This window comes from Triticum aestivum, chromosome 2A, assembly GCF_018294505.1.
Source record: "Triticum aestivum cultivar Chinese Spring chromosome 2A, IWGSC CS RefSeq v2.1, whole genome shotgun sequence".
Classification (NCBI taxonomy): domain Eukaryota; kingdom Viridiplantae; phylum Streptophyta; class Magnoliopsida; order Poales; family Poaceae; genus Triticum; species Triticum aestivum.
In genome coordinates this window covers 1,033,622-1,056,053 of record NC_057797.1, presented here as the reverse complement: position 1 = coordinate 1,056,053, position 22,432 = coordinate 1,033,622, and the positions used below count along the sequence as shown (strand labels likewise).

At 43.1% G+C, this 22,432-nt stretch overlaps 1 pseudogene; it reads right to left on the bottom strand.

Annotated features, from left to right (window-relative positions):
• LOC123186824 (nodulin homeobox-like) overlaps window positions 1-22,432 on the bottom strand; it is a 35,539-nt pseudogene that overhangs the window by 3,645 nt on the left and 9,462 nt on the right.

Genomic DNA, 22,432 nt, shown 5'->3' with positions numbered 1-22,432 from the left:
ACAAGATCAAGATGGATGCAATGCGCTTGAAAATAAGAAAGACTAGAAAATATGCCATTCATACTGAAGCTTGGTATCATTATGCCGTTGGATCAATTCTTACCTTAGTTGCGATTATGATCACATTTGTTGTTGCATTAAAATGTTTTACATAGTTTCAATGTATGTTTTAATTAGATGCGCTAGAGAGCTATATGTTGTTCAATGAGAACTATGTATGAACTTTTATGTATTTATTTTTTCCGTAATAACATTTGATCACTGATAACCCACAAGTATAGGGGATCGCAACAGTTTTCGAGGGTAAAGTATTCAACCCAAATTTGTTGATTCGACACAAGGGGAGCCAAAGAATATTCTCAAGTATTAGCAGCTGAGTTGTCAATTCAACCACACCTGGAAACTTAGTATCTGCAGCAAAGTGTTTAGTAGCAAAGTAATATGATAGTGGTGATAATGGTAACAAAGTAAAGACAACAAAAGTAATGTTTTTGGTATTTTTGTAGTGATTGTAACAGTAGCAACAGAAAAGTAAATAAGCGTAAACCAGTATATGGAAAACTCGTAGGCACCGGATCAATGATGGATAATTATGCCGGATGTGTTTCATCATGTAACAGTCATAACATAGGGTGACACAGAACTAGCTCCAGTTCATCAATATAATGTAGGCATGTATTCCGTAAATAGTCATACGTGCTTATGGAAAAGAACTTGCATGACATCTTTTGTCCTACCCTCCCGTGGCAGCGGGGTCCTATTGGAAACTAAGGGATATTAAGGCCTCCTTATAATAGAGAACCGGAACAAAGCATTAACACATAGTGAATACATGAACTCCTCAAACTATGGTCATCACTGGGAGTGGTCCCGATTATTGTCACTTCGGGGTTGCCGGATCATAACACATAGTACGTGACTATAGACTTGCAAGATAGGATCTAGAACTCACATATATTCATGAAAACATAATAGGTTCAGATCTGAAATCATGGCACTCGGGCCCTAGTGACAAGCATTAAGCATAGCAAAGTCATAGCAACATCAATCTCAGAACATAGTGGATACTAGGGATCAAACCCTAACAAAACTAACTCGATTACATGATAAATCTCATCCAACCCATCACCATCCAGCAAGCCTACGATGCAATTACTCACGCACGGCGGTGAGCATCATGAAATTGGTGATGGAGGATGGTTGATGATGACGACGGCGACGAATCCCCCTCTCCGAAGCCCCGAATGGACTCCAGATCAGCCCTCCCGAGAGAGATTAGGGCTTGGCGGCGGCTCCGTATCGTAAAACGCGATGAAACTTTTTCTCTGATTTTTTTCTCCTCGAAAGCCAATATATGGAGTTGGAGTTGGCGTCGGAGGGCCACCAGGGGGCCCACGAGGTAGGGGGCGCACCCAGGGGGGAGGGGCGCGCCCCCCCCCCACCCTCGTGGACAGGGTGTGGGCCCCCTGGTCTTCATCTTTGGCGAGGATTTTTTATTATTTATTCTAAGATATTCCGTGGAGTTTCAGGTCATTCCGAGAACTTTTGTTTTCTGCACATAAAACAACACCATGGCAATTCTGCTAAAAACAGCGTCAGTCCGGGTTAGTTCCATTCAAATCATACAAGTTAGAGTCCAAAACAAGGGCAAAAGTGTTTGGAAAAGTAGATACGACGGAGACGTATCAACTCCCCCAAGCTTAAACCCTTGTTTGTCCTCAAGAAATTCAGTTGACAAACTGAAAGAGAAAAAGAAAAACTTTTACAAACTCTGTTTGCTCTTGTTGTTGTAAACATGAAAAGCCAGCATTCAAGTTTCAGCAATTATTATGAACTAACCATACTCACTATAACACGTAGGTCTCACACTTACTCATATCAATAGCATAATCACCTAGCGAGCCATAATAATAAAACTCGGATAACAACACTTTCTCAACATAATCATAACATGATATAACAAAATGGTATCTCGCTAGCCCTTTCTGAGATCGCAAAACATAAATGCAGAGCACCTTTAAAGATCAAGGACTGACTAAACATTGTAATTCATGGTAAAAGAGATCCAGTCAAGTCATACCCAATATAAACCAATCATAATGAATGCAAACGATAGTGTGCTCTCCAGCGGGTGCTTTTTAATAAGAAGGGTGATGACTCAACATAAAAGTAAATAGATAGGCCCTTCGCAGAGGGAAGTAGGGATTGGTAGAGGTGCCAGAGCTCGATTTTTGAAATAGAGATAAATAATATTTTGAGCGGCATACTTTCACTGTCAACGTAACAACTATGAGATGGTTGTATCTTCCATACTACATGCATTATAGGCAGTTCCCAAAAAGAATGGTAAAGGTTTATACTCCCCCTCCTCCACAAGCATCAATCCATGGCTTGCTCGAAACAACGAGTGCCTCCAACATTCAACGAGTCCCAGGGGGAGTTTTGTTTAATTATTTTGATTTGCTTTGATCTTTTTGGATCATGGGACTGGGCATCCCGGTTACCGGCCCTTTCACGTGAATGAGGAGCGGAGTCCACTCCTCTTGAGAATAACCCACCTAGCATGGAAGATATAGGCAGGCATAGTTGCACATGAGCTGTTCGAGCATACAAAACAGAATTTCATTGGAAGGTTTGGAGTTTGGCACATACAAATTTACTTGGAACGGCAGGTAGATACCGCATATAGGAAGGTATAGTGGACTCATATGGAACAACTTTGGGGTTTAAGGAGTTTGGATGCACAAGCAGTATTGCCGCTTAGTACAGGTGAAGGCTAGCAAAAGACTGGGAAGCAACCAACTGAGAGAGCGACAACAGTCGTAAACATGCATTAAAATTAATTCACACCGAATATAAGCATGAGTAGGATATAATCCACCATGAACATAAATATCATGAAGGCTATGTTGATTTGATTCAACTACATGCGTGAACATGTGCCAAGTCGAGTCACTCAATTCATTTAAAGGAGGATACCATCCTATCATACCACATCATAATCATCTCAATAGCATGTTGGCACGCAAGGTTAACCATTATAACTCATAGCTAATCAAGCATGGCACAAAGCAACTATAATCTCTAAATGTCATTGCAAATATGTTTACTTCATAATAGCTGAATCAGGAACGATGAATCATCATATTTACAAAAATAAGAGAGGTCGAGTTCATACCAGCTTTTCTCATCCTAATGAGTCCATCATATATCATCATTATTGCCTTTCACTTGCACGACCGAACGGTGTGTATAATAATAAGAGTGCACGTGCATTGGACTAAGCTGGAATCTGCAAGCATTCAACTCAAGAGAGAAGACAAGTAATATGGGCTCTAAGTTAAATAAACAATCATGCATATTGTTGGGAAACGTAGTAATTTCAAAAAAAAAATCCTACGCACACACAAGATCATGGTGATGCATAGCAATGAGAGGGGAGAGTGTGATCTATGTACCCTTGTAGATCAACAGCGGAAGCGTTGACGCAACATAGAGGAAGTAGTCCTACGTCTTCCCGATCCGACCGATCCAAGCATCGTTACTCCGGCACCTCCGAGTTCTTAGCACACGTATAGCTCGATGACGCTCCCCGGGCTCCGATCCAGCAAAGCTTCGGGGATGAGTTCCGTCAGCACAACGGCGTGGTGACGATGATGATGTTCTACCGACGCAGGGCTTCGCCTAAGCACTACAATGATATGATCGAGGTGGAATATGGTGGCAGGGGGCACCGCACACGGCTAAGGAACGATCACGAGGATCAACTTGTGTCTTCTAGGGTGCCCCCTGCCCCCGTATATAAAGGAGCAAGGGGGAGGCCGGCCGGCCCTATGGGGCGCGCCAAGGGGAGGGGGAGTCCTCCTCCTAGTGGGAGTAGGACTCCCCTTTCCTAGTCCAACTAGGAGACTTGAGGGGGAAGGAAAGAGAGGGAGAGGGAGAGGGAAAGGGGGGCCACGCCCCCCCTCCTAGTCCAATTCGGACTCCCCATGAGGGGGGGCGCCATCTCTTGGGCTGCTGCCCTCTCTCTCCCCTCAGGCCCAATAAGGCCCATTACTTCCCCGGGGGGTTCCGGTAACCCCTCCGGCACTCCGGTTTTATCCGAAATCACCCGGAACACTTCCGGTGTCCGAATATAGCCGTCCAATATATCAATCTTTATGTCTCGACCATTTCGAGACTCCTCGTCATGTCCGTGATCACATCCGGGACTCCGAACAAACTTCGGTACATCAAAATGCATAAACTCATAATAACTGTCATCGTAACGTTTAAGCGTGCGGACCCTACGGTTCGAGAACAATGTAGACATGACTGAGACAAATCTCCGGTCAATAACCAACAGCGGGACCTGGATGCCCATATTGGCTCCGACATATTCTACGAAGATCTTTATCGGTCAGACCGCATAACAACATACGTTGTTCCCTTTGTCATCGGTATGTTACTTGCCCGAGATTCGATCGTCGGTATCCAATACCTAGTTCAATCTCGTTACCGGCAAGTCTCTTTGGAGACACTTGTAGAGCTCCTTTATAATCACCCAGTTACGTTGTGACGTTTGGTAGCACACAAAGTGTTCCTCCGGCAAACGGGAGTTGCATAATCTCATAGTCATAGGAACATGTATAAGTCATGAAGAAAGCAATAGCAACATACTAAACGATCGGGTGCTAATGGAATGGGTCGTGTCAATCAGATCATTCACCTAATGATGTGATCCCGTTAATCAAATAACAACTCTTTGTTCATGGTTAGGAAACATAACCATCTTTGATTAATGAGCTAGTCAAGTAGAGGCATACTAGTGACACTAAGTTTGTCTATGTATTCACACATGTATTATGTTTCCGGTTAATACAATTCTAGCATGAATAATAAACATTTATCATGATATAAGGAAATAAATAATAACTTTATTATTGCCTCTAGGGAATATTTCCTTCAGTCTCCCACTTGCACTAGAGTCAATAATCTAGATTACATAGTAATGATTCTAACACCCATGGAGTCTTGGTGCTGATCATGTTTTGCTCGTGGAAGAGGCTTAGTCAATGGATCTGCAACATTCAGATCCGTATGTATCTTGCAAATCTCTATGTCTCCCACCTGGACTAGATCCCGGATGGAATTGAAGCGTCTCTTCATGTGCTTGGTTCTCTTGTGAAATCTGGATTCCTTTGCCAAGGCAATTGCACCAGTATTGTCACAAAAGATTTTCATTGGACCCGATGCACTAGGTATGACACCTAGATCGGATATGAACTCCTTCATCCAGACTCCTTCATTTGCTCCTTCCGAAGCAGCTATGTACTCTGCTTCACATGTAGATCCCGCTACAACGCTTTGTTTAGAACTGCACCAACTGACAGCTCCACCGTTTAATGTAAACACGTATCCGGTCTGCGATTTAGAATCGTCCGGATCAGTGTCAAAGCTTGCATCAACGTAACCTTTTACGATGAGCTCTTTATCACCTCCATATACGAGAAACATATCCTTAGTCCTTTTCAGGTATTTCAGGATGTTCTTGACCGCTGTCCAGTGATCCACTCCTAGATTACTTTGGTACCTCCCTGCTAAGCTTATAGCAAGGCACACATCAGGTCTGGTACACAGCATTGCATACATGATAGAGCCTATGGCTGAAGCATAGGGAACATCTTTCATTTTCTCTCTATCTTCTGCAGTGGTCGGGCATTGAGTCTGACTCAACTTCACACCTTGTAATACAGGCAAGAACCCTTTCTTTGCTTGATCCATTTTGAACTTTTTCAAAATCTTATCAAGTATGTGTTTGTGAAAGTCCAATTAGGCGTCTTGATCTATCTCTATAGATCTTTATGCTTAATATGTAAGCAACTTCACCGATGTCTTTCATTGAAAAACTCTTATTCAAGTATCCCTTTATGCTATCCAGAAATTCTATATCATTTCCAATCAGTAATATGTCATCCACATATAATATCAGAAATGCTACAGAGCTCCCACTCACTTTCTTGTAAATACAGGCTTCTCCGAAAGTCTGTATAAAACCAAATGCTTTGATCACACTATCAAAACGTTTATTCCAACTCCGAGAGGCTTGCACCAGTCCATAAATGGATCGCTGGAGCTTGCACACTTTGTTAGCTCCCTTTGGATCGACAAAACCTTCCGGTTGCATCATATACAACTCTTCTTCCAGAAATCCATTCAGGAATGCAGTTTTGACATCCATCTGCCAAATTTCATAATCATAAAATGCGGCAATTGCTAACATGATTCGGACAGACTTAAGCATCGCTACGGGCGAGAAGGTCTCATCGTACTCAACCCCTTGAACTTGTCGAAAACCTTTTGCGACAAGTCGAGCTTTGTAGACAGTAACATTACCATCAGCGTCAGTCTTCTTCTTGAAGATCCATTTATTCTCAATTGCTTGCCGATCATCGGGCAAGTCAACCAAAGTCCATACTTTGTTCTCATACATGGATCCCATCTCAGATTTCATGGCTTCAAGCCATTTTGCGGAATCTGGGATCACCATCGCTTCTTCATAGTTCGTAGGTTCATCATGATCTAGTAGCATGACTTCCAGAACTGGATTACCATACCACTCTGGCGCGGATCTTACTCTGGTTGATCTACCAGGTTCAGTAGTATCTTGTCCTGAAGTTTCATGATCATTATCATTAACTTCCTCACTTATTGGTGTAGGTGTCGCAGAAACAGTTTTCTGTGATGTACTACTTTCCAATAAGGGAGCAGGTACAGTTACCTCGTCAAGTTCTACTTTCCTCCCACTCACTTCTTTCGAGAGAAACTCCTTCTCCAGAAAGTTTCCGAATTTAGCAACAAAAGTCTTGCCTTCGGATCTGTGATAGAAGGTGTATCCAATAGTTTCCTTTGGATATCCTATGAAGACACATTTCTCCGATTTGGGTTCGAGCTTATCAGGTTGAAGCTTTTTCACATAAGCATCGCAGCCCCAAACTTTCAGAAACGACAACTTTGGTTTCTTGCCAAACCACAGTTCATAAGGCGTCGTCTCAACGGATTATGATGGTGCCCTATTTAACGTGAATGAGGCTGTCTCTAGAGCGTATCCCCAAAACGATAGTGGGAAATCAGTAAGAAACATCATAGATCGCACCATATCTAGTAAAGTACGATTACGACGTTCGGACACACCATTACGCTGTGGTGTTCCGGGTGGCGTGAGTTGCGAAACTATTCCACAATTTTTCAAATGTACACCAAACTCGTAACTAAAATATTCTCCTCCACGATCAGATCGTAGAAACTTTATTTTCTTGTTACGATGATTTTCAACTTCACTCTGAAATTCTTTGAACTTTTCAAATGTTTCAGACTTGTGTTTCATTAAGTAGATATACCCATATCTGCTTAAGTCATCTGTGAAGGTGAGAAAATAACGATATCCGCCACGAGCCTCAATATTCATCGGACCACATACATCGGTATGTATGATTTCCAACAAATCTATTGCTCTCTCCATAGTACCGGAGAACGGTGTTTTAGTCATCTTCCCATGAGGCACGGTTCGCAAGTACCAAGTGATTCATAATCAAGTGGCTCCAAAAGTCCATCAGTATGGAGTTTCTTCATGCGCTTTACACTGATATGACCTAAATGGCAGTGCCACAAATAAGTTGCACTATCATTATCAACTCTGCATCTTTTGGCTTCAACATTATGAATATGTGTATCACTACTATCGAGATTCAACAAGAATAGACCACTCTTCAAGGGTGCATGACCATAAAAGATATTACTCATATAAATAGAACAACCATTATTCTCTGATTTAAATGAATAACCGTCTTGCATTAAACAAGATCCAGATATAATGTTCATGCTCAACGCTGGCACCAAATAACAATTATTTAGGTCTAATACTAATCCCGAAGGTAGATGTAGAGGTAGCGTGCCGACCGCGATCACATCGACTTTGGAACCGTTTCCCACGCGCATCGTCACCTCGTCCTTAGCCAATCTTCGCTTAATCTGTAGTCCCTGTTTCGAGTTGCAAATATTAGCAACAGAACCAGTATCAAATACCCAGGTGCTACTGCGAGCATTAGTAAGGTACACATCAATATCATGTATATCACATATACCTTTGTTCACCTTGCCATCCTTCTTATCCGCCAAATACTTGGGGCAGTTTCGCTTCCAGTGACCAGTCTGCTTGCAGTAGAAGCACTCAGTTTCAGGCTTAGGTCCAGACTTGGGTTTCTTCTCTTGAGCAGCAACTTGCTTGCCGTTCTTCTTGAAGTTCCCCTTCTTCTTCCCTTTGCCCTTTTTCTTGAAACTAGTGGTCTTGTTGACCATCAACACTTGATGCTCCTTTTTGATTTCTACCTCCGCAGCTTTCAGCATTGCGAAGAGCTCGGGAATAGTCTTGTTCATCCCTTGCATATTATAGTTCATCACGAAGCTCTTGTAGCTTGGTGGCAGTGATTGGAGAATTCTGTCAATGACGCAATCATCTGGAAGATTAACTCCCATCTGAATCAAGTGATTATTATACCCAGACATTTTGAGTATATGCTCACTGACAGAACTGTTCTCCTCCATCTTGCAGCTATAGAACTTATTGGAGACTTCATATCTCTCAATTCGGGCATTTGCTTGAAATACTAACTTCAACTCCTGGAACATCTCATATGCTCCATGACGTTCAAAACGTCGTTGAAGTCCCGATTCTAAGCCGTAAAGCATGGCACACTGAACTATCGAGTAGTCATCAGCTTTGCTCTGCCAGACGTTCATAACATCTGGTGTTGCTCCAGCAGCAGGCCTGGCACCCAGCGGTGCTTCCAGGACGTAATTCTTCTGTGCAGCAATGAGGATAATCCTCAAGTTACGGACCCAGTCCGTGTAATTGCTACCATCATCTTTCAACTTTGCTTTCTCAAGGAACGCATTAAAATTCAACGGAACAACAGCACGAGCCATCTATCTACAATCAAACATAAACAAGCAAGATACTATCAGGTACTAAGTTCATGATAAATTTAAGTTCAATTAATCAAATTACTTAAGAACTCCCACTTAGATAGACATCCCTCTAATCCTCTAAGTGATCACGTGATCCAAATCAACTAAACCATGTCCGATCATCACGTGAGATGGAGCAGTTTCATTGGTGAACATCACTATGTTGATCATATCTACTATATGATTCACGCTCGACCTTTCGGTCTCCGTGTTCCGAGGCCATATCTATATGCTTGGCTCGTCAAGTATAACCTGAGTATTCCGCGTGTGCAACTGTTTTGCACCCGTTGTATTTGAACGTAGAGCCTATCACACCCGATCATCACGTGGTGTCTCAGCACGAAGAACTTTCGCAACGGTGCATACTCAGGGAGAACACTTCTTGATAATTAGTGAGAGATCATCTTATAATGCTACCGTCAATCAAAGCAAGATAAGATGCATAAAAGATAAACATCACATGCAATCAATATAAGTGATATGATATGGCCATCATCATCTTGTGCCTGTGATCTCCATCTCTGAAGCACCGTCATGATCACCATCGTCACCGGCGCGACACCTTGATCTCCATCGTAGCATCGTTGTCGTCTCGCCAATCTTATGCTTCCACGACTATCGCTACCGCTTAGTGATAAAGTAAAGCATTACATCGCGATTGCATTGCATATAATAAAACGACAACCATATGGCTCCTGCCAGTTGCCGATAACTTAGTTACAAAACATGATCATCTCATACAATAAAATTTAGCATCATGTCTTGACCATATCACATCACAACATGCCCTGCAAAAACAAGTTAGACGTCCTCTACTTTTTTGTTGCAAGTTTTACGTGGCTGCTATGGGCTTAAGCAAGAACCAATCTCACCTACGCATCAAAACCACAACGATAGTTTGTCAACTTGATGCCGTTTTAACCTTCGCAAGGATCGGGCGTAGCCACACTCGGTTCAACTAAAGTTGGAGAAACAGTCACCCGCAAGCCACCTTTGTGCAAAGCACGTCGGGAGAACCGGTCTCGCGTAAGCGTACGCGTAATGTCTGTCCGGGCCGCTTCATCCAACAATACCGCCGAACCAAAGTATGACATGCTGGTAGGCAGTATGACTTATATCGCCCACAACTCACTTGTGTTCTACTCGTGCATATAACATCAAACCAGAAAACCAGGCTCGGATGCCACTGTTGGGAAACGTAGTAATTTCAAAAAAATTCCTACGCACACGCAAGATCATGGTGATGCATAGCAACGAGAGGGGAGAGTGTGATCTACGTACCCTTGTAGATCAACAGCGAAAGCGTTGACGCAACGTAGAGGAAGTAGTCGTATGTCTTCCCGATCCGACCGATCCAAGCACTGTTACTTCGGCACCTCCGAGTTCTTAGCACACGTACAGCTCGATGACGCTCCCCGGGCTCCGATCCAGCAAAGCTTCGGGGATGAGTTCCGTCAGCACAACGGCATGGTGACGATGATGATGTTCTACCGACGCAAGGCTTTGCCTAAGCACTACAACGATATGATCGAGGTGGAATATGGTGGCAGGGGGCACCGCACACGGCTAAGGAACGATCACGAGGATCAACTTGTGTCTTCTAGGGTGCCCCCCTGCCCCCGTATATGAAGGAGCAAGGTGGAGGCCAGCCGGCCCAATGGGGCGCGCCAAGGGGAGGGGGAGTCCTCCTCCTAGTGGGAGTAGGACTCCCCTTTCCTAGTCCAACTAGGAGACTTGAGGGGGAAGGAAAGAGAGGGAGAGGGAGAGGGAAAGGCCCCCCCTCCTAGTCCAATTCGGACTCCCCATGAGGGGGGGCGCGCCACCTCTTGGGCTGCTGCCCTCTCTCTCCCCTCAGGCCCAATAAGGCCCATTACTTCCCCGGGGGGTTCCGGTAACCCCTCCGGCACTCCGGTTTTATCCGAAATCACTCGGAACACTTCCGGTGTCCAAATATAGCCGTCCAATATATCAATCTTTATGTCTCGACCATTTCGAGACTCCTCGTCATGTCCGTGATCACATCCGGGACTCCGAACAAACTTCGGTACATCAAAATGCATAAACTCATAATAACTGTCATCGTAACTTTTAAGCGTGTGGACCCTACGGTTCGAGAACAATGTAGACATGACTGAGACAAATCTCCGGTCAATAACCAACAGCGGGACCTAGATGCCCATATTGGCTCCTACATATTCTACGAAGATCTTTGTCGGTCAGACCGCATAACAACATTCGTTGTTCCCTTTGTCATCGGTATGTTACTTGCTCGAGATTCGATCGTCGGTATCCAATACCTAGTTCAATCTCGTTACCAGCAAGTCTCTTTACTCGTTCCGTAATACATCATCTCGCAACTAACTCATTAGTTGCAATGCTTGCAAGGCTTATGTGATGTGCATTACCGAGAGAGCCCAGAGATACCTCTCCGACAATCGGAGTGACAAATCCTATTCTCGAAATACGCCAACCCAACATCTACCTTTGGAGACACCTGTAGAGCTCCTTTATAATCACCCAGTTACGTTGTGACATTTGGTAGCACACAAAGTGTTTCTCCGGCAAAAGGGAGTTGCATAATCTTATAGTCATAGGAACATGTATAAGTCATGAAGAAAGCAATAGCAACATACTAAACGATCGGGCGCTAAGCCAATGGAATGGGTCATGTCAATCAGATCATTCATCTAATGATGTGATCCCATTAATCAAATAACAACTCTTTGTCCATGGTTAGGAAACATAACCATCTTTGATTAACGAGCTAGTCAAGAAGAGGCATACTAGTGACACTAAGTTTGTCTATGTATTCACACATGTATTATGTTTCCGGTTAATACAATTCTAGCATGAATAATAAACATTTATCATGATATAAGGAAATAAATAATAACTTTATTATTGCCTCTAGGGCATATTTCCTTCACATATAAGAGCCACTAAGCATTTTCAATATAGTCTTCTCGACCCCCAAACAAAGGAAAATAAAAATAAAAACTATTTACACGGGAAAGCTCCCAACAAGCAAAAGAAGGACGGGAAATATTTTTGGGTTTTCTTTTTAATTCTACTACAAGCATGGAAAGTAGACTAACACTAATTTTTTTTGTTTTTCTTAAGGTTTATTCACAAGAAGAAAGCAGGAAAAAGGAAAATAAACTAGCATGGATATTACAGTGAAAGAGTATGAGCACCGACATCTAGCAATGAGTGTGAACATGAATGTAATTTCGGTGGGAAATACGTACTCCCCCAAGCTTAGGCTTTTGGCCTAAGTTGGTCTATTGCCAAGGATAAGCTGGCTGATACCCGTAGATGAAGCTGGGGTCGTACTGCGCTGAAGAATAGTTGGGATCATAATGTGATGAAGAGGACTCTGACTGCCACTAGCTGGCAACCGCCTCAGGATCCCAAGAATAAACAGACATTCATGGAGGCTCCGGTTTCGAGGCTGGTGCAGGATTCCTATAGGCTTGAACAGCCGCCCACGGAACAATGTAAGTACCTGCAGACAAGTTAAACAAAGAGGGAGCAGGCAAAGTAATAGTCTCAGGGTGATGTTTATCAAAGTACAATTTATATTTAAGCGCCCTTTCGCGATTCTTAACAAGAAAATCATGCGCTACCATACTCTTATAATCTAAATAAGCATGGGGCAGCGTTGTTTCTTCTTTCTCCTCATGCCTAATAGGTATTTCAAAATGTTCAGCTAGGCGTGAAGCATAAATGCCTCCAAAGATGGGGCCCTTAGTACGGTTCATACTCAGCCGTCTAGCAACAATTCCACCCATACTAACAGAGTTATTGCGGTATAAACCATGGAGCAAAATAATAATATTAGGAATACTAAGGTTCCCACAGTTCCCGCGACCAATCAAGCAACGACTAGCAAATAAGGCAAAGTAGCTTACAACAGGGAAATGTATGCTAGTAATTCTTGCATCAGAAACGTTCCTGGTTTCTCCCACAGTGATAGTGTCAATATAAGCTTCCACTTCATTACGGTGTGGTTCATCTAAAGAACCCTCGAAAGGTATTTTGCAAACCTCGCAAAATGCAGCTAATGTCATCTCCCTAGCAACATCATATAAATGGAACTCTACTGTTGGAGGTGATTTCTTAGGGAAAAAGTAGAAGTTCTGCACAAAAGTATTTGTGAGTAAGAGATACTGATGACGTTGGTCGCGGAGGAAGTTGGTGAGGCCGGCGTTCTCAATCAATAGATAGAAATCTTCATAAATCCCAGCACTCCTCAAGAAGTCATCGGAAGGCCATTCACACGGCCAGACCTCCATGATACGAGGCAGATTAAATTTGGGCTTCCGTTCTTCTTCCTTTTGTTTCTCCTTAGAACTTCGGCTCGACGAGCCCCTCAAAAGTCTCTTCATTATTTCTGAAACAATCTAAAATTTTTAGTAACTTCAAACAAAGTGAACCAACTTCAATAAGATTGATAGCAACTACTCATACAAGTGCCTAGAGCATATATCAAGCATTAGAACTACTTGGAACCATATATATTTGACATGCAAGCTCAAGAACATGGTCACCTATGCAGTACAAATTTGCAATGAATAAATCACTAGAACAAAAACTAATTTGACCAATGGAGGAGTCACATACCAAGGAACAATCTCCCCAAGCAGTTTTGCGAGAGGTGCTTTGAGCAAGGAGATCGAAAATCGCAGCAAAAGTTGCTGGAACACGAGCTTGAGTTGGTTTTTCGGGTTTGTGTGAGACAGAGGAAGAAGATGGGTGCAGGAATAAGTGGAGGAGGGCCACCGTGGGCCCACAAGACAGGGGGCGCGCCCAGGGGGGTAGGGCGCGCCCTCCACCGTCGTGACCAGGTGGCAGCTCCCCCCGCGGTAATTTTTGCACTAAAAATCCTTCAATATTCTCTAAAAATCATATTAAATTGGCATGGCATTCTGAGGACTTTTATTTTCGGGATATTTTTATATTGCACGGATAAGTCAGGAAACAGACAGAAAAATACTATTTTACTTTATTTCTACTAAAGAACAGAAAATATAAAGAGGGTACAGAAGGTTGTGCTTCTAGTTTCATCCATCTCATGCTCATCAAAAAGAATCCACTAACAAGGTTGATCAAGTCTTGTTAACAAACTCATTCCGATAATCATGGAACCGGAGAAATTTCGAATAACACTATGTTACCTCAACGGGGATATGGACATCCCCAACAATAAGTATATCATATTTCTTTTTGACAGTAGGAAGAGGAAATTCAAAACCTTCAAATATAATCGAGGGAATTTTTCCAATAGAGTTGACACTATAAACTTTAGGTTGTTTCCTCGGAAAGTGCACCGTATGCTCATTACCATTAACATGAAAAGTGGCATTGCCTTTGTTACAATCAATAACAGCCCCTGTAGTATTAAGGAAAGGTCTTCCAAGAATAATAGACATACTATCATCCTCAGGAATATCAAGAATAACAAAATCCATTAAAATAGTAACGTTTGCAACCACAACAGGTACATCCTCACAAATACCGACAGGTATAGCAGTTGATTTATCAGCCATTTGCAAAGATATTTCAGTAGGTGTCAACTTATTCAAGTCAAGTCTATGATATAAAGAGAGAGGCATAACACTAACACCAGCTCCAAGATCACATAAAGCAGTTTTAACATAATTTCTTTTAATGGAGCATGGTATAGTAGGTACTCCTGGATCTCCAAGTTTCTTTGGTATTCCACCCTTAAAAGTGTAATTAGCAAGCATGGTGGAAATTTCAGCCTCCGGTATCTTTCTTTTATTAGTAATGATATACTTCATATACTTAGCATAAGGATTTGTTTTGAGCACATCAGTCAATCGCATACGCAAAAAGATAGGTCTAATCATTTCAGCAAAGCGCTCAAAATCCTCATCATCCTTTTTCTTGGATGGTTTCGGAGGAAAATGCATGGGTTTCTGAACCCATGGTTCTCTTTCTTTACCATGTTTCCTAGCAACGAAGTCTCTTTTATCATAATGTTGATTCTTTGATTGTGGATTATCAAGATCAACAACAGGTTCAACTTCTACATCATTATCATTACTAGGTTGAGCATCATCATGAACATCATCATTAACATTTTCACTAGGTTCATGTTCATTACCAGATTGTGTTTCAGCATCAGACATAGAGATATCATTTGGATTATCAGGTGGTTCAGCAATAGGTTCACTAGAAGTTTGCATAGTTCTATCATTTTTCGTTTTCTTCCTTTTAGAAGAACTAGGTGCATCAATATTATTTCTTTGAGAATCTTGCTCGATTCTCTTAGGGTGGCCTTTAGGATACAAAGGTTCCTGAGTCATTCTACCAGTTCTAGTAGCCACTCTAACAGCATAATCATTTTTCTTACTATTCATTTAATCAAGCATTTCTTTCTGAGCTTTAAGTACTTGTTCTACTTGAGTGGTAACCATAGAAGCATGTTTGCTAACAAGTTTAAGTTCACCTCTAATATTATCCATATAATCACTCAAGCGTTTAATCATAAAGGTATTCTGCTTTAGTTGTCTACCAAAATAAGCATTAAAGTCATCTTGCTTAAACATAAAGTCATCAAACTCATGCAAGCACTGACTAGCAATTTTAGTAGGAGGGACTTCAACTTTATCATATCTATAGAGAGAATTTACCTTTACTACCTGTGTCGGGATATCGGGAGGTTCTTCAGTAAATAAGTAATTGAGATCATATACTTCTTCAACAGGCGGTAAATTAAGACCATGTATTTCTTCAATAGGAGGTAAATTCTTAACATCTTCAGCTTTAATACCTTTTTCTTTCATAGATTTCTTTTCCTCTTGCATATCTTCGGGACTGAGAAATAGAACACCTCTCTTCTTCGGAGTTGGTTTAGGAATAGGCTCAGTAATTGGCTCAGGAGCTAGCTCAGGAGTTGGCTCGGGAGGTGGCTCAGGAGGTGCCCAATTATTTTCATTTGCCAACATATTATTCAATAAAATTTCAGCGTCATCCGGTGTTCTTTCCCTGAAAAGAGAACCAGCACAACTATCCAGGTAATCTCTGGAAGCATCAGTTAGTCCATTATAAAAGATATCAAATATTTCAGGTTTCTTAAGAGGATGATCAGGCAAAGCATTAAGTAACTTGAGAAGCCTCCCCCAAGCTTGTGGGAGACTCTCTTCTTCAATTTGCACAAAATTGTATATTTCCCTCAAAGCAGCTTGTTTCTTATGAGCAGGGAAATATTTAGCAGAGAAGTAATAAATCATATCCTGGGGACTTTGCACACAGGCAGGATCAAGAGAATTAAACCATTTCTTAGCATCATCCTTTAATGAGAATGGAAATATTTTGAGTATATAAAAGTGGCGCGATCTCAGATTATTAGTAAACAGGGCAGCTATTTCATCTAACTTACGAAGATGTGCCACAACAGTTTCAGATTCATAGCCATAAAAAGGATCAGATTCAACCAAAGTAATTATATCTGGATCAACAGTAATATCATAATAATCCTAATCAGGAACACAGATAGGTGAAGTAGCAAAAGCAGGGTCGGGTCTCATCCTACCTCTAAAAGATTCCTTACTCCACTTAATTAGTAACCTCTTACGTTCAGGTTTATCCGGACAAGCAAGAATAGCTTCATAAGATTCATTATTAAAAACATAACCCTCAGGAATAACAGGCATAGGTTCATCATCACTAACATCATCGTGTTCAGGTTCACTAATTTCTCTTTCTCTAGACTTAGAAATTTGCTCATCTAGAAATTCACCAAGTGGCACAATAGTATCAAGCATAGAAGTAGTTTCATCATAAGTATCATGCATAGCAGAAGTGGCATCATCAATAACATGTGACATATCAGAATTCATAGCAGTAGTAGGTTTAGGTGTCGCTAGCTTACTCATAACAGAAGGTGAATCAAGTGCAGAGCTAGATGGCAGTTCCTTACCTCCCCTCGTAGTTGAGGGAAATTTTTTTGTCTTAGCGTCTTTCAAGTTCTTCATAGTTTCCAGCAGATATAAATCCCAAGTGACTCAAAGAATAGAGCTATGCTCCCCGGCAACGGCGCCAGAAAAAGGTCTTGATAACTCACAAGTATAGGGGATCGCAACAGTTTTCGAGGGTAAAGTATTCAACCCAAATTTGTTGATTCGACACAAGGGGAGCCAAAGAATATTCTCAAGTATTAGCAGCTGAGTTGTCAATTCAACCACACCTGGAAACTTAGTATCTGCAGCAAAGTGTTTAGTAGCAAAGTAATATGATAGTGGTGATAATGGTAACAAAGTAAAGACAACAAAAGTAATGTTTTTGGTATTTTTGTAGTGATTGTAACAGTAGCAACAGAAAAGTAAATAAGCGTAAACCAGTATATGGAAAACTCGTAGGCACCGGATCAATGATGGATAATTATGCCGGATGTGTTTCATCATGTAACAGTCATAACATAGGGTGACACAGAACTAGCTCCAGTTCATCAATATAATGTAGGCATGTATTCCGTAAATAGTCATACGTGCTTATGGAAAAGAACTTGCATGACATCTTTTGTCCTACCCTCCCGTGGCAGCGGGGTCCTATTGGAAACTAAGGGATATTAAGGCCTCCTTATAATAGAGAACCGGAACAAAGCATTAACACATAGTGAATACATGAACTCCTCAAACTATGGTCATCACTGGGAGTGGTCCCGATTATTGTCACTTCGGGGTTGCCGGATCATAACACATAGTACGTGACTATAGACTTGCAAGATAGGATCTAGAACTCACATATATTCATGAAAACATAATAGGTTCAGATCTGAAATCATGGCACTCGGGCCCTAGTGACAAGCATTAAGCATAGCAAAGTCATAGCAACATCAATCTCAGAACATAGTGGATACTAGGGATCAAACCCTAACAAAACTAACTCGATTACATGATAAATCTCATCCAACCCATCACCATCCAGCAAGCCTACGATGCAATTACTCACGCACGGCGGTGAGCATCATGAAATTGGTGATGGAGGATGGTTGATGATGACGACGGCGACGAATCCCCCTCTCCGAAGCCCCGAATGGACTCCAGATCAGCCCTCCCGAGAGAGATTAGGGCTTGGCGGCGGCTTCGTATCGTAAAACGCGATGAAACTTTCTCTCTGATTTTTTTTCTCCTCGAAAGCCAATACATGGAGTTGGAGTTGGCGTCGGAGGGCCACCAGGGGGCCCATGAGGTAGGGGGCGCACCCAGGGGGGAGGGGCGCGCCCCCCCACCCTCGTGGACAGGGTGTGGGCCCCCTGGTCTTCATCTTTGGCGAGGATTTTTTTATTATTTATTCTAAGATATTTCGTGGAGTTTCAGGTCATTCCGAGAACTTTTGTTTTCTGCACATAAAACAACACCATGGCAATTCTGCTGAAAACGGCGTCAGTCCGGGTTAGTTCCATTCAAATCATACAAGTTAGAGTCCAAAACAAGGGCAAAAGTGTTTGGAAAAGTAGATACGACGGAGACGTATCAATCACTACTGTTCTTTGGTTTAAGGTAATGATGAACTTGTATTAATTTGGTCACTTTTCTATTCATGATTTTCTGTAATGGTTTTTGATACACTTAATTATATAATTCACGAAGACGGACCGGTAATGGATGTACGGTGACAGACGCACCTGCGAGTATATTGAGGGCCTGCATAATTTTCTCGAAGTGGCTAAGGCAAATGATACGTCTCCAACGTATCTATAATTTTTGATTGTTCCATGCTGTTATATTATCATTCTTGGATGTTTTACAATCATTTGGTAGTCATTTGATATCACTTTCTGGTACTAACCTATTGACATAGTGCCATGTGTCAGTTGTTGTTTTCTGCATGTTTTTTACATCGCAGGAAATCAATATCAAACAGAGTCCAAACACCGCGAAACTTTCTGCAGATTTTTTATGGGCCAGAAGACACCCAATGGGCCAGAACTGCACCTAGGGGGTGCCCCGAGGGGGGCACAACCTCAAAAGGACGGATACATAATTGAAAGCACATTGGCATTTTCTTTATTTGCACAACAACAAAAGGAGTCCCCTCTCCGAGAAGCGCCCTTTTGATGGATACATGAAGAGCATCTTCAGGTTTTCGCCGGAACTGAGATTGCGCATTTCCTGTGATCATGTATATGGATTTTGCATGTATAACTGCACCTGCTTCCCCAACCTAAAAGTTTGAACCCAAGCACCGCGGGTCACGAAAGAATTCCGAACATTCTCAATTATCAGAAACGAAAGATACATTTGTTTGTATGTCACACGGCAACAAACTAGTGTTGCGGCGGATATAATAGAATTAGTAAACCCTAAGAAGAGGATGCAACATAAGGATACACATGGTCATTGACAGATGACAGGGAGGGAGGCTGGCTTTCACCAAACAATAGTTACAATAAGAGCCGGCCTCCAAGATTTAGATCCTAGATTGACAGGAAGCTTCTCTCTACTTGCTGTTTGTACCTTGTCGATGCCCAGCCAGACGGGGCCGACGGCAGCTCCTTTCTACATTCCAGACACCACAAAAGAGAACCAACCACCCTACGTACGTCGCTACTGGGGCGAGCCTGACAACATCCCAGGCCACCCTCATCACGCCACCATGCCTCGACTCTGCCTCCTGGAATGTCCTTCCAGATGCCTCGGAAGGGTGGGGAATCTCCCTCCACTTCTCGACCTTGAGCTCGGTGACGTCGATGATGCAGATGTGGCTCTCCGCCAGGCTCTTCCCTTGGGCCCTGCCCTCAACCTGGAAGATCTCGCCCCTGTCGATTTCGTTCCCTTCCTTGTCGATCAGCAGAACGGGGTGGCCAGGCTCGAATGACAATGATCTTGTGAACGGGCGGCTCGTCATCATGTCTTGTGTAGTCGACTAGCAGGCTGCCTCTCATCCTCGTCCCGGCCCGGAGACCACTTTCCTTGCTAGGTTCTGGTGTTTTGAAATGGTCTACACTTCTGCAGCGTGGGAACTCCATGCTGGTAGCAGTACTGGGACCCGGATAGCCCACGCTAGTCGTTCTCGCAACGCCAAGATGGATTAGGTTCTGACCGACTGAATTTTGCAGGACCCCGGCATTTGTACCTAGTGGCACGGTTTCTTGGAGTCTCAATATCTCATCCCTAGCATTTCCATCTTGTTTCATGGGGGGTGTCGCCAAAGACTCTTCGATGTTTTGCACATCCTGCTAGCATCAATTTCGGATTGCATTGGGATCAAATACAATACCTAGTCAATGGCCAATATTAAGGCAATCAACAATGTTACCTTAGGAGGGGCATCCTTATCCATATTGGGGTCTGGAACACCAGCCCTTGTTGGCTGGGGCTGCTGCACCGGTTGCAAGTCTACCTTCATTTCTGATGTGACATCACTTTTTGCCACCTAAAACATCACATAATGAAATCATCTAACATGAGAAATTGAGGTACTGGCAACAACTTTCAGTAGACTGCTAAGAAGTGTGAAGCTGCCACCCAATGCATGGCTCCAGGCTATTTTGTAGTTTACACACACACACTGAGCACACCCATCACAACAACCATACAAAAGAAACAGTGACTTTGCTTGAGGGCAGTATGCACTTTTAAACTATCCTTGTAGAAATGTAATTTACTACTTTTACAGATTATCCCTTGAGAACCAGAGAAGAAGAGAGACCCTAAACATGATGCTTTGAAAAGAATAATAAATGAGTAAAGCAAACAAACCTGCGATATTCTCTGTCCAACTTGCGATTTACACCAATGTTGGGAGCAGGATCCCCTGACGTGGGGCCACTGGCAGGTGGGTCCGGGCCCACACGGCAGTGTGTGGGCCGTACGTCACAGGAGCCGCGTCCCCAACGTTGCAACTTATAAGCAAAATCACTGCAGAGAGGAAAAGTAAAGTTTAGAGAAGCATCAACAAAGAAGTTGTCGGATGAGTGCAACAAATTCAAACCAATCAGGCATACAACAAGAGAAGCATAAAGAATACTGTTTCTATGTGGCACACCAGGACCAGTCAGAATGACATTACCCACCTTAATAGTTGCGCATCTTCCTCATTTAACAAGTTGCCAGGGATCAATGATTTAGCATAATGGGACAAAGTGTTGGTTTTGATCTGACGGCTTAAACAGGCCAGTTAGATCTATTAGTCTAACAGAAAATAAATAAAGGGATAACGATAAGTGAAAGGGTCCACGTACCAACGTACGTGAGCCTCGATCAGAACTAACGCGCTCTGATCGGGGGCGCCCAAAAACCATCTCAGGTTTTGGGTCCCCTGTCGCCAGCGCCATATTAAAAGGATACGGGAGAGAGCTGGCCACCTGCGAGATCACAATTCACGTAAGGTTTACTCTCCTCCCGATATTCTCTCACCCCATCCGATCAGGGGGAGTGCTGCAGCGACGGGAAGACCTAAGCCAGCCGCCGCCGTTGTCCCTGTGCAGTGCCGGTGGCGCCATGAAGGAATCAGGACGTCGAGGAGAACCTCTACTTCGACTACATCACCCCTGCATCAAGCCTGCACCACGCAAGCGATCATGTCCATTACCGTGACATGTAAGGATCCCCTAAACCCTTCTCTGTTCATGCTTTTAGGTGATCTAGATGCAATCAGTTCTTGCTAATGGCATCCCAGAGATGCATAATTATTCCAACAATGGTATCAGTCGCCAATTTTGATTGCAATAGGTCCCTACATTATTTATCTGTAGATCAACATCAAGTTTTAGATAAAGTCAGGTTTAGGGTTTTTAAGATCATGATTGCAAGTTTAGCCCTATGATCATGCTACTATTTGACGTTCATGCCAATTGCCATCTGCAAATAATTATGTGATACACTAATTATGCTTCGAATCATTACTGTTAATGTCAGTTCCTTTTAATTAACCCATGTTAAAGATTAATGCTCATGGTTATGTCACGGTTAATTAGAATCAATCATGTTTAAGTACTGATTCCGGTTTTTGATAAACAAATTAGAAGGCAGAGGGATCAACAGTAGCAAACCCTCCCATGTTCAAGAACCCTAGAATTTTTCCCCAATTCGAAAGAACCCTAATTCTGAAATTAGGAGTGTTTTCACCACAAATCACGCACTATGCGCCGCCTTTCCCTTCGGGGCCCGCACTGCGTCCACCGTAGTGCGAGGGCGGAGACGCCGCGACGCCGTCGCCTCCCACCGGAGCGACGCGTGGAACGTCTACTAGCCGCCACCGCCGCTACTTGAATGGACGAGCTCATCGCCGTCGCCCGTCATGTCGCGGTGGCCGGCGTCCCTCCTCCCTTGATGCGCCATGAAGCACGGACGCCGGGGCCACGTTCGACGGGGGAGCGTGCGGGATTCATCCTGCTGCACGCTCCTCCGGCGAGCGCAGCCGCCGCGCCGCCATGGCCGGCGCGCCTCGAGCC